Raw genomic sequence first — 13897 nt, 5'->3', positions numbered from 1 at the left:
ACCTTTCAGGGATGCTCCATTAAGCATTGTTTTTAAGAGAATGTGGGTGTTTCCTGGAATTTTCACTGGTTTCAGTCTAGAAGATTTGTTACGGAAGAAACTGACAGAATGGGAAGGGTACAGAAGAATACTTGCCTATCTAGGTGATCTAGAAATAAAACGTCCCCGCTGATGTTAGAACTTTGCTGGGTTTCAAGAAGGACTCTGGGGAAAGTTGTAATTCAGACTTCAGAGATGGTAATCCCTCTTTTTAACTTCGGTATTGTAATTCCCATAAATTTTCAGGCACATTTTCTACTCAGAGGTAGAGTTTGAACAGGGCTCTGTTTATAAGGATATTCCTGTTTTGGCATGTTGAAGATAAATTGTCCTGGTAAAAAGTTAAGGGATAGATTAAAAACTTGGGTCTTTTTGGCTGAAGCTAGGAAATAGAGACAGAGAAATATGCCAATTCGGTAGACATATTAAAGTCAAGTCAGTCGTATTTATTGAGTGTTTACTGTGTGCAGAGCACTATACTAAGTGTTTGGGAGAGTACAATATAACAGTCAACAGACACATTCCCTGACCACAAAGAATTTAGAGTTTAGAAAATGGTATAGTGGATAGAGCACGGTCCCAGGAGTCCGAAGGTCATGGATTCTAATACTGACTCCACCATTTATCTGCTGTGTGAACTTGGGCCAATCACTTCACTTCTTTGTGCCCCAATTACCTCATCTGTAAAATGGGGATTGAGACCATGAGCCCCACATGGGACAGGGACTGTATTCAACTCGATTAGCTTGTATCCAGCCCAGTGCTTAGTATAGTGACTGACTCATGCTAAGTGCTTAACAAATACCATCATTATTATTATTAGTGAAGGAGAAGGAACAAACAGCTTAGCTGACCATATGAAAGACAGGCCACATATGGTGAGTTTAGCACTAGATGACTAAGTGTTCTAGGTACATTGATGTGAGGCAGTCTGATTTTTAAAAAATTTCTGGCAATAGCCTAGAAAAAAGGAATAGTGATAGAGGTAGAGTGCAGTGTTGGTTATGGTTCCAGCTGAATTTGTCTCTAATTCAAAGTTTATCACTTTTTAACTGGGGTAAAATTCGAAGCTGCATTGCAGCCAACTCAATTTGGACCTCAATTCTGGAAGGTTTGGCTTAGTATTAGTATCTTTAGGTAGGAAGGATTACTATGGCAGAGAACATGTCTACCAACTTTGTTGTATTTTGTTCTCCCAAGTGGTAACTACAGTGCTTTGCACAGAGTAAGTGCGCTGTAAATACCATGATATAAATACCATTGCAATACCATTGAGAAGCAGCATGGCTCACTGGAAAAAGCCCGGGCTTGGGAGTCAGAGGTCATGGGTTCAAATCCCGGCTCTGCCACTTGTCAACTGTGTGACTGTAGGCAAGTCACTTAACTTCTCTGTCCCTCAATTACCTCATCTGTAAAATGGGGATTAAGACTGTGAGCCTCACGTGGGACAACCTGATTACCCTGTATCTACCCCAACGCTTAGAACAGTGCTCTGCATATAGTAAGCACTTAAATACCAACATTATTATTATTGATTGATTGTTGAAATTTGTTTTTCCCTGGGCAGCTAAAGAGCAGCACAATTTTGTTTTAAAGTATAATACCATTCCAGCTAATCAGGCACCCATATGAAATAGCACCAGGTTAAGAAGGTGCTTTAAAGTAAGCATTTACTATCAGAGTTTTCCCAGCTTGACCCCTACGACAAAGCCTTAGCTAAATAGTACCTTTTAAATGTGACTATTTTGTCTTATCCCACGAGGTAAGATCTTGGTATTTACTTAGTACAGTGCCACAAGGAGCTTACAGTCTAGCAGGGGAATCAGACATGACAGTAAATTGTAGCTGTGGACATAAGTTCTGTGAGACTGAGGGTGGGATGAATCAAGAGTCCACATCCAAGTGGAAGGGCTAGCCACAAAGCAGTCAGGTTTGCTTTCTAGCAGATTGCTTGCTGCTTGCCTTTGGTAGCCTGTTAAATGTCCCTAGTTGCAGGCCACTATTTCCACCTTTCTGAACCCCAGGGATCTGCGAGTTGAACCAACCAGGACACTGCTGTGAGTGTGGAATCCTTAAGGTATGAGGTGTGGGTTGTGAGGGGACTGTGTTAGGGAGTACAGAGGAAAGGCAGATAGGATTGGGGAAAGAGAAGGGGACTGGGAGTCAGGAGACCTGGCTTCTAATCCTGGACCCATCACTTGACTGCTGTGTGCCCCTAGGAAATTCACTTAATCTCTCTATGTCTCAGCTTCTTCATCTGTAACATGGGGATTCACTACTTTTTCTCCCTCCCCGTTAAACTGTGAGCCTCATGTGGGACAGAAATTGTCTGACCTGATTGGACTGGATTGTATTTTTCCCAGTGCTTACTTAGTACAGTATTTGGCATATCATATGTGCCTAATGAATACCACAATTATGTTGATCATCATCATTATTAATAATAAAAGACAGTGTTGGCAGGGAATGTGTCTGTTATATTGTTGTATTGTACTCTCCCAATTGCTTAATACAGTGCTCTGCACACAAGAGAAGCAGTGTGGCTCAGTGGAAAGAGCACGGGCTTTGGAGTCAGGGCTCATGAGTTCGAATCCCAGCTCTGTCACTTGTCAGCTGTGTGACTGTGGGCAAGTCACTTAACTTCTCTGGGCCTCAGTTCCCTCATCTGTAAAATGGGGATTAAGACTATGAGCCCCACATGGGACAACCTGATTCCCCTATGTCTACCCCAGCGCTTAAAACAGTGCTCGGCACATAGTAAGCGCTTAACAAATACCAACATTATTATTTATTTATTATTACAAGAAGTGCTAAATAAATACAATTGACAGATTGACTCCTGGCAGCTCCACCTTGCTGCCAAAGGCTCTTAGTCTTTGTTCCTCCCAGTACTTTCTCCAAAACCTACCTAGTAACCATGGACCTCCCTGCTTCCTACTCCCTTGCCCACGAAAATCAAAGTATAACAAAATCTCTGTTACAAAGACACCAAAATAAGTCACTTTTTATTCACTATATTTCACTGAATTCAGTTTTTCCCATGTAATCAGCGAACAGAGTAAGTGAGGAAAGTTTGAAAATAATCACATCTACTGGGTCACTTTGCTCTCTATGGGCTGGCCTGAGTGACATTTTTATTTTCCTTTCTACCTCTTCCTTCCTCCCCAACCCCTTTTCTCTAGCAGATTTGATTAATCAACCTCAATGGAAGCTAGCTCTCTCTAAAGTGATGTTCATTTCTGAAAGTCACCCAAGAGTGAGAGTTCGTCTGCCCCACAAATCATTTGGTCCAAAGATGGTCTGCTGTTGTGGGACTCTTAGGACTGAATGAAGCTTCAATCAGCAGACAATGTTTGCCAATAACGCCTTGAAAACTTGCTTTTGAGGTCCAGCCTCATCCAGGGTCATACAGAGTAGATGTGGCAAAGGAGTATTCATTCATTCAATAGTATTTATTGAGCGCTTACTATGTGCAGAGCACTGTACTAAGCGCTTGGGATGAACAAGTCGGCAACAGATAGAGACAGTCCCTGCCGTTTGACGGGCTTACAGTCTAATCGGGGGAGACGGACAGACAAGAACAATGGCACTAAACAGCGTCAAGGGGAAGAACATCTCGTAAAAACAATGGCAACTAAATAGAATCAAGGCGATGTACAATTCATTAACAAAATAAATAGGGTAACGAAAATATATACAGTTGAGCGGACGGGTACAGTGCTGTGGGGATGGGAAGGGAGAGGTGGAGGAGCAGAGGGAAAAGGGGAAAATGAGGCTTTAGCTGCGGAGAGGTAAAGGGGGGATGGCAGAGGGAGTAGAGGGGGAAGAGGAGCTCAGTCTGGGAAGGCCTCTTGGAGGAGGTGATTTTTAAGTAAGGTTTTGAAGAGGGAAAGAGAATCAGTTTGGCGGAGGTGAGGAGGGAGGGCGTTCCAGGACCGCGGGAGGACGTGACCCAGGGGTCGACGGCGGGATGGGCGAGACCGAGGGACGGCGAGGAGGTGGGCGGCAGAGGAGCGGAGCGTGCGGGGTGGGCGGTAGAAAGAGAGAAGGGAGGAGAGGTAGGAAGGGGCAAGGTGATGGAGAGCCTTGAAGCCTAGAGTGAGGAGTTTTTGTTTGGAGCAGAGGTCGATAGGCAACCACTGGAGTTGTTTAAGAAGGGGAGTGACATGCCCAGATCGTTTCTGCAGGAAGATGAGCCGGGCAGCGGAGTGAAGAATAGACCGGAGCGGGGCGAGAGAGGAGGAAGGGAGGTCAGAGAGAAGGCTGACACAGTAGTCTAGCCAGGATATAACGAGAGCCCGTAATAGTAAGGTAGCCGTTTGGGTGGAGAGGAAAGGGCGGATCTTGGCGATATTGTAGAGGTGAAACCGGCAGGTCTTGGTAACGGATAGGATGTGTGGGGTGAACGAGAGGGACGAGTCAAGGATGACACCGAGATTGCGGGCCTGCGGGACGGGAAGGATGGTCGTGCCATCCACGGTGATGGAGAAGTCTGGGAGCGGACCGGGCTTGGGAGGGAAGATGAGGAGCTCAGTCTTGCTCATGTTGAGTTTTAGGTGGCGGGCAGACATCCAGGTGGAGACGTCCCGGAGGCAGGAGGAGATGCGAGCCTGAAGGGAGGGAGAGAGGACAGGGGCGGAGATGTAGATCTGCGTGTCATCTGCGTAGAGATGGTAGTCAAAGCCGTGAGAGCGAATGAGTTCACCGAGGGAGTGAGTGTAAATGGAGAACAGAAGAGGGCCAAGAACTGACCCTTGAGGAACTCCAACAGTTAAAGGATGGGAGGGGGAGGAGGCTCCAGCGTAGGAGACCGAGAATGATCGGCCAGAGAGGTAAGAGGAGAACCAGGAGAGGACAGAGTCCGTGAAGCCAAGGTGAGATAAGGTACGGAGGAGGAGGGGATGGTCGACAGTGTCAAAGGCAGCAGAGAGGTCAAGGAGGATCAGAATGGAGTAGGAGCCATTGGATTTGGCAAGAAGGAGGTCATGGGTGACCTTAGAGAGAGCAGTCTCGGTAGAGTGGAGGGGACGGAAGCCAGATTGGAGGGGGTCTAGGAGAGAATGGGAGTTAAGGAATTCTAGGCATCGATTGTAGACGACTCGTTCTAAGATTTTGGAAAGGAAGGGTAGTAGGGAGATAGGACGATAACTGGAGGGGGAAGTGGGGTCAAGAGCGGGTTTTTTTAGGATGGGGGAGACGTGGGCGTGTTTGAAGGCAGAGGGGAAGGAGCCCTTGGAGATTGAGTGGTTAAAAATAGAAGTTAAGGAAGGGAGGAGGGCAGGGGCGATGGTTTTAAGAAGGTGAGAGGGAATGGGGTCCGAGGCGCAGGTGGAGGGGGTGGCACTTGCGAGGAGGGAGGAGATCTCCTCTGAGGATACTGCAGGGAAGGATGGGAAAGTAGGGGGAGGGGGTTGTTGGGGGGGGAGGGGAGAGGCGGAGGGGTGACTTTGGGGAGCTCAGACCTGATCGTGTTGATTTTCGTGAGGAAATAGGTGGCCAGATCATTAGGGGTGAGAGATGGGGGAGGGGGAGGAACAGGGGGCCTAAGGAGAGAGTTAAAGGTCCGGAACAATCGGCGGGGGTGACGGGCATGGGTGTCTATGAGGGAGGAGAAGAAGCTTTGCCTGGCGGAGGAGAGGGCAGAGTTAAGGCAGGAAAGGATAAATTTGAAGTGTGTGAGGTCGGCTTGGTGCTTGGACTTTCGCCAGCGGCGCTCAGCAGCTCGAGCATAGGAGCGTAGGAGGCGGACGGAGGAGGTGATCCAGGGCTGTGGGTTAGTGGCGCGAGAGCGGCGGAGGGAAAGGGGGGCGAGAGAGTCGAGATGAGTAGTGAGGGTGGAGTTGAGAGCGGAGACCTGATCGTCGAGAGTGGGAAGAGAGGACAGGGCGGCAAGGTGAGGCGAGATGCTATTGGAGTATGGCCTAGTGGTTAGAGCACGGGCCTGGGGTTTAGATGGACCTGGATTCTCATCCCGTCTCTGCCATCTGTCTGCTGTGTGACCTTGAGTAAGTCAGTTCACTTCTCTGTGCCTTAGTTACCTCATCTGTAAAATGGGGATTACAACTGTGAGCCCCATGTGGGACCTGGACTCTGTCTAACCTGATTACCTTTTTTCTCCCTCAGCGCTTAGTCCAGTGCCTGGCAAATAGCAAGTCCTTAACAAATGCCATTAAAAAAAATAAAGGAGTTTAGAGGCAAGAATCTAGTTAAGCTCCTTGTGAGCAGGTATCGTGTCTACCTACTCTGAGAAGCAGCGTGGCTCAGTGTAAAGCGCGCGGGCTTTGGAGTCAGAGGTCATGGGTTCGAATCCCAGCTCGGCCACTGGTCAACTGTGTGACTTTGGGCAAGTCACTTCACTTCTCTGTGCCTCAGTTACCTCATCTGTAAAATGGGGATTAAGACTGTGAGCCCCACGTGGGACACCCTGATTCCCCATGTCTACCCCAGTGCTTAGAACAGTGCTCAGCCCATAGTAAGCGCTTAACAAATACCAACATTTATTTTTTTTTTTTGTCCTCTTCCAAGTGCTTACTACAGTGCCCTGCACACAGTAAGCACTCAATAAATGCCATCGATTGAGGGGTCAGCATTGATGCAAACATGGAAGACCAGTCTCACCCCAAAATATTAACATCTGTAGAGGCTGATATGCTTTGTTTTGTAACCTCATATCTTTAAGTCATAGGGCTTCCATCCTCTTTGACATTGTTATTTTCATAGTTTACTGGTTTTACTACCAAACTCTGGACATTTTGAATAGGTAGTTAATAATTATAGTATTTGTTAAATGCATACTCTATGCCAACTAGTGCATTAAGTACAGAGGTAGATGCAAGGAAGGATAGATTGGACATGATTCCTGTTCCACCTGGGACTCATAGTCTAAGCAGAGGGGAGAACAGGTATTTAATCCCCATTTTACAGCTGGGGAATTGAGGCAGAGAGAAAAGTTAAATAACTTGCTCAAGGTCACATAGCAGTCAAGTGGCAGAGCCGGGATTGAAGCCTAAGACCCTCTGGCTCCCAGTTCCATGCTCTTTCCACCAGAGCATGCTGCTTCCCAATGAATATTGTAATCCCTATTTTTACAGTAAAGGGGAGGAATGATGTAGGATTCCTCCACAATGTCTGCCTCATATACAGAATGGATCTTAAACATGAGTTTGCCATGTCTGGCCTGGATAATCCCTTGAGAAAACCGTTCCCACGATCCTGTTTTCTTCCGGGCCTCGGTGTCTGCTCTCTGCTGTGGACTTTTCTTGAATACCTATAACATGTTTTTTGTCTTTCCCATTAGCTAGGTTTCTAAAAACAAGGCTGGCATATGTGGAAAAAAATTCCATTAATATCAATTCCTTTGTAATCCCTACACTTTTTCCTGTATAGGGAAGGTACAACATGAAAGGATAAAGCTGGAAATCTGAATTTTAATCGCCATAATCAATCTCATGTTACTTTCTTGTGTTACTGTTGAATATTAAACCCACCAAATTTTGCCAGAATGAATACCTGACACAAATTTAAACATTTGTGCAAAAAATGCATTTATTAGAACATTGGTGGGCCACATCTATATTATTTAGGTTTGGAGGATCGGTCATGGGATTTGACACTTATCAATACTGCATTCTTGTACCTGAAATTACAATTCATTGTCAATATCACATTTAATATTTGATTATTTCAAATTAAAGAAGACATTTGTAGCAAGACTGCTTGAAAAATTTGCAGCAACTAATACTGACCATGCCTTTCTATCAAAATGAATTTTTAACAATGTAACTAATCCTTCAATGTTTGCCATCTGATGATTTCAAATTACCACTATTAAGAATTTTCTTAACACTAAGAAATGGAACTTTTCCAAGTTGAGTTGAGGTAAAGTTTGAAATGTGTCAGAAAGATTAAGACAAGCACCTTGTACACAGGGAATATGTACTATATTGTCTTGTACTCTCCCAAGCACTTAATACAGTGCTCTTCACACAGCAAGTGCTCAATAAATATCACTGATTGATGTGCTGCTATGTTAAATTAGACAAGTATCAGGTACCTCAATTTCTCTGGATTCAGCCTTTAGCTTTTTCCCACAGATTCTGTCCTTTAATGCCACTATTAAAATCAGAAGACATTTGTCTTCTGTAAGGAGCCAAGTGTGGCTAAGTCCAAGCCACATGCCGTTTTGCTTCACTTGCTGTTTGGCTCATATTTATACTTTACTGTCTCTTCTGCAGTAACAAGATGCAGTGGGTTTGGTGTCAGTAGCTCCAGCTGGCCCCGCCCTTAGCTCCTGCCCCACAGATTTCTGTTGCCCCATCACCGCTCACCATCTCCCCTGCTCAACTGAACTCTTTCCCTGCTGCTCTGATTGCTGCAACTCTCTCCCATTTTCCATTTTGGGGTTTATGGCACTGTGATTCATTTGGCTTGGTACTTTGGTGATAAGCATTTGAGCACATATAAGTACATCATTGAGTCAGTCATTAATAACAGTGTGAAGCAGTGTGGCTTAGTGGAAAAGAGCACAGCCTTGGGAGTTAGATATCATGGGTTCTAATTCCGGCTCTGGCACTCGTCAGCTGTGTCACTTTGAACAAGTCACTTGAAGCAGCGTGGCTCAGTGGCAAGAGCCCGGGCTTGGGAGTCAGAGGTCAGGAGTTCGAATCCCAGCTCTGTCACTTGTCTGCTATGTGACTGTGAGCAAGTCACTTGACTTCTCTGTGCCTCATTTACCTCATCTGTAAAATGGGGATTAACGGTGAGCCTCACGTGGGACAACCTGATTACCCTGTATCTACCCTGGCGCTTAGAACAGTGCTCTGCCTATAGTAAGCGCTTAACAAATGCCAACATTATTATTATTATTCTCTGGGCCTCAGTTATCTCATCTGTAAAATGGGGATTGACTGTGAGTTCCACATGGGACAAGCTGATAGCTTTGTATCTATTCCAGCACTTAGAACAGTGCTTGGCACATAGTAAGCATTTAACAAATGCCATCATTATTATTAATAGCATTAATTGAGCACTTTGGGCAGAGTACCATACTATGTGCATGTAAGAGTACATAAGAATCGTAATGTGAATGAATAGTTTTTTTTTTATACATTAGGAATCATATTAGCAGATATAATATTTTTCAGGGATTTTAGGAGGAAGAAAATTAATATAAGCATGTTTCATGTAGAAATCATTTTGAATACCAGTCAAAGTAATTTTGAAGAATGACAGACTGATATTATTTCAAGGCAGAATTGTATCTCAGAACATTTTAGAAAAGATAAACAAATACCCATCTGTAGTTTATTGTTCATATATTTTACATGATTATCTTTAATTATTTGTATCTTATTATCTTTCTCTTTAATATCTTGGGTACTTGGAAACTAGTTGTTCACGTGAACTAGCCATTTGGCTGTATGCTTCTCAAAGGCAGGGACCCGTGTTTCACTCTTTTTGGATATCCGAGCACCTTTTATAGAGTTGAATGCACAGCTCTGCCACTTGCCAGCTGTGTGACTGTGGGCAAGTCACTTAACTTCTCTGTGCCTCAGTTCCCTCATCTGTAAAATGGGGATTAAGACTGTGAGCCTCACGTGAGACAACCTGATTACCCGGTATCTACCCCAGCGCTTAGAACAGTGCTCTGCACATAGTAAGCGCTTCACAAATACCAACATTATTATTATTATTACTGTACTGGGCAATTATACACTTAATGGTGTGCCGCAATTTCAGCCATTTCTTGATCTTCTTGTTACCCTGTACTTCAACAAAGCCTGATGTGTTCTGGGTTATAATACACAGAACAACCCATAAGGTGGTTGTTAGATAAGGTTGTTAGGTGGTTTGCTCTGCCTGCCTCTATCCAGAGAGTCAAGGCATTATTAGGAAATGTGGGTCCATATGCACAGGCTAACTTTTCCTTGTGCTAATGCTGCTCTAACTCTTGAATTGAAAAGGAAAATGGAGATCTGATTGCTCACATTCACAGGCGATGATGGTGTTGGTGCTAGTTAATAGGGCAGGTTGGCATGTATATGTGTGCATGTTTGCATGTGTATACATGAGTAAGAACTCAAAGCGTTCCCTATGGGCACTCTGGGGCTCTGCTTAAAAAGGAGAGAATAATCTAGTTGCATGGAAATAGTGCTGACCCTCATTGAATTGAGCCCCAAGCTGGGCTTGATGTTCTCCATCTGGGAGATTTTCCAGATTAAATTTACCCGATTGGATTGAAAGTTTAGTCTCTTGTTGACAAAGCCACTCAGAGTAGGAAGCTTCAGTGCTGCAAGTCAGACCTGTTACTGCTGTATGGGATGCAAACGCTCCCTTTTTCTCACCTCAATTTCACAAACTCCATATGGTGTACCTTCCTAGAACTTATTTTACTGATACTGATGGTGTCTGATTTTACATAACATAAGAATGGAAGGAATGTCCTTACAGACATGTCTCAGGGTTCCAATCAGGGCAGTGTTGTGTCACCAGCAGTGGCAATAGCTGGTTGGGATAAAAAGATGTGGTTGCCCTCATTTGAGTGGTTTGAGTACCTGTTGTGTGCAGGGTACTGTGCTTGGGAAAGTACAATAGGATTATGAAGTACAATCCTTTCCTCAGGGAATTTACAGTCTAGTGGAGGAGACAGATATTAAATTGCATTACAGATAGGAAAAATAATTAAAGCAGTTAGGCACATAAATTGGTGCTTAGGTAATGGGTGTGTATATCTTAATATGGAAAAAAGTGCTGGGGTGTTGAGAATATTATTGCCATCATCTTCCCACCCATACCGTGTCGTCCTCCTGTCTTTCTTATCCTCCCTGTCTCACGAGCCCATGATCTTGGCTTTATCCTCCATGTGTCTCTCTTATTAAACTCATGTATTCAATCTGTCAGTTTAACTTTCCCAACATCACTAAAATCCTTTCTTTCCTCTACGTCAAACTGCTGCCCTGCTGATCCAAGCACTTATCATATCCCACTGTGACCACTGCATCAGCTTCCTTGCTGACCTCCCTGACTCCTATCTCTCCCTGCTCCAGTTCATACATCACTCTGTTACCCAGATCATTTTTCTGGAAAAAAAATCAGTTCACGTCTCCCCTCTCCTCAAGAAACTCCATTCATTCATTCATACATTCAGTCAATCGTATTTATTGAGCACTTACTGTCTGCAGAGCACTGTACTAAGCGCTTGGAAAGTACAATTCGGCAAAAGATAGACACAATCCCTACCGAACAATGGTCTCACAGTGGTTGTCCATCAAATAAAAGCTTCTTACTTTTGGCTTTAAAGCACTCAATCTGCTCACACCACTCAGTATATTTCGCTGATTCTTTACTACGGCTCAGCCTGTGCACTTTGCTCCTCCAATGCCAGATTACTTACTGTACTACTGTACCTTGCCTACATCCTTCCTCTAGCTTGGAAGTCCCTCCCACTTCATATCTGCCAGATCACCCTTCTCCCCACCTTCAAAGCCTTATTAAAATCACAACTGCTCCAATAGGTCTTCCCTGACTAAGACTTCATTTCACTTACATCCTCTCCCTTCTGTGTTGGATCTGTACTTTTTAAGCACTTGATATTCACCCCATCTCAGTCCCATAGCATTTAAATACATATTCATAATTATTTTAATGTTTGTCTACTCCCTAGACAGTAAGCTCCTGGTAAGCAGGGAACATTTCTACCAACCCTGATGGTTTGTACTCTCCCAAGTGCTTAAGACAGTTCTGTGAATATAGTTATTTGCACAATAAACACCACTGATTGATTGATTAAATATTCAAGGCTTTCTGTAGGAGATGAAATTTCATAAGGGCTTTGAAGATGTGGCAGAGAACCTGTGTACCAAATATCATATTTTACTCTCCCAAGGGCTTAGTACAGTGCTCCACACACAGTAAGTACTCAAATATTATTGATTGATGGGAGGTCTGTGGACTGGCTGGCAGATATGAAAAAGGAGGGAGATTATAGATGGGGGAAGGAACAGAACACCCTAGCAGAGTCAGCAGGCCTGGGAGTCAGAGAACCTAGACTCTAATCCTGGCTCTGCCCCTTGTTTAATGTGTGACCTTGGGCAAGTCATTTTACTTCTCTTGTGCCTCATATTCTTCATCTGCAAAATGGAGATTACCTATTCTCCCTTCTATTTAGATTGTGAGCCCCATGTGGAACAGAGACTGTGTGCCATCTGTTTACCTGGTAATTACCCTAGTGCTTAATACAGTGTTTGGCATAGAATAAGCACTAAACAAATACTGTTATTATTATCATTATCATCATCATTATTATCATTATGATTATTTGAGCAGTAGGTCAGGAGTGAGTGAAACCAGAGCGAGAAACAGCGAGTAGGTAAATCCTTAATTTAATGCTTATCACAGAATTAAGAATTCCATAATTGTCCTGGAAAACAAATTCCAAGGCTTTTATAAAAGTGAGAACTAAATGTAAATCATCATATATACAGAGACTCTCTTTCTGGTATTTCATTTCTAACCAAGGATATCTGGGGTGAACAGAACTGCAGTCTCAGCCCCTTGAGCCTGGAGAAAATCAAGCAATGGCAACCTCATAATTGAATTCCAAGACTTTGTTTAAAAGTGCTGACTGTGCTGGGTCAGTTGCCAAATATATAGTTAATCTGTCTGGGAGATAGTAAATTGAACCAAACTGGACTGATTTTCAGAACAACAAGTTAAATTGATTTTATCATAAATTCCCATTCTTTTTGCTGCAAGATTTAGTTTCATTTGTACACATAGATTTAAAGAAGTCTGTACATTTATCAACAAATCAATTTATAGCATTTATTTAGCATCTATTAAATGCAAAGAACTTTACTATTCATTCATTCAAATGTATTTATTGGGCACTTACTGTGTGTATTTATTGAGCACTGTACTAAGCACTTGGAATGTACAATTTGGCAACAGATAGAGACAATACCTGCCCAACAATGAGCTCACAGTCTAAAATGGAAACACAGACAGCAAAACAAAACAAGTAGTTAGGCATCAATACTATCAAAATAGATAAACAGAATCATAGATATATACACATCATTAATAAAATAGAGTAATAAATGATATATACAAATATACACAAGTGCTGTGGGGAGGGGAAGGGGGTAGAGCAGAGGGAGGGAGTAGGGAGAATGAGGAGGGGAGGAGGGGCAAAGGGAAGGGAGGGCTCAGTCTGGGAAGGCCTCCAGGAGTTGAGCTCTCAGTAGGGCTTTGAAGGGGGGAAGAGAGTTAGTTCGGCGGATGTGAGGAGGGAGGGCATTCCAGGTCAGTGGTAGGACGTGGGCCATGGGTCGATGGTGGGATAGGTGAAAACGAAGCACAATGAGGAGTTTAGTGGCATAGGAACAGAGTATGCGGGGTGGACTGTAGACGGGGAGAGGGGAGGTGAGGTAGGAGGGGGCAGGGTGATGGACAGCTTTGAACCCAAGAGTGAGGAATTTATGCTTCATGTGCAGGTTGATAGACAACCACTGGAGGCTTTTGAGGAGGGAAGTGACATGCCCAGAGTGTTTCTATAGAAAGATAATCCAGGCAGCGGAGTGAAATATAGACTGAAGCGGGGAGAGACAGGAGGATGGGAGATCAGAGAGGAGGCTGATGCGCTAATCCAGTTGAGATATTATAGGAGATTGTACCAACAAGGTAGCAGTTTGGAAGGAGAGGAAAGGGCGGATCTGGGCGATGTTGTGAAGGTGAGACCGGCAGATTTTGGTGACGGATTGGATGTGTGGGGTGAATGAGAGAGCAGAATCAAGGATGACACCAAGGTTGTGGGCTTGTGAGACCAGAAGTATGGTAGTGCCATCCACAGTGATGGGAA

Source organism: Ornithorhynchus anatinus, chromosome 2 (assembly GCF_004115215.2).
Source record: "Ornithorhynchus anatinus isolate Pmale09 chromosome 2, mOrnAna1.pri.v4, whole genome shotgun sequence".
NCBI lineage: Eukaryota > Metazoa > Chordata > Mammalia > Monotremata > Ornithorhynchidae > Ornithorhynchus > Ornithorhynchus anatinus.
Note: the sequence above shows the minus strand (reverse complement) of the source record.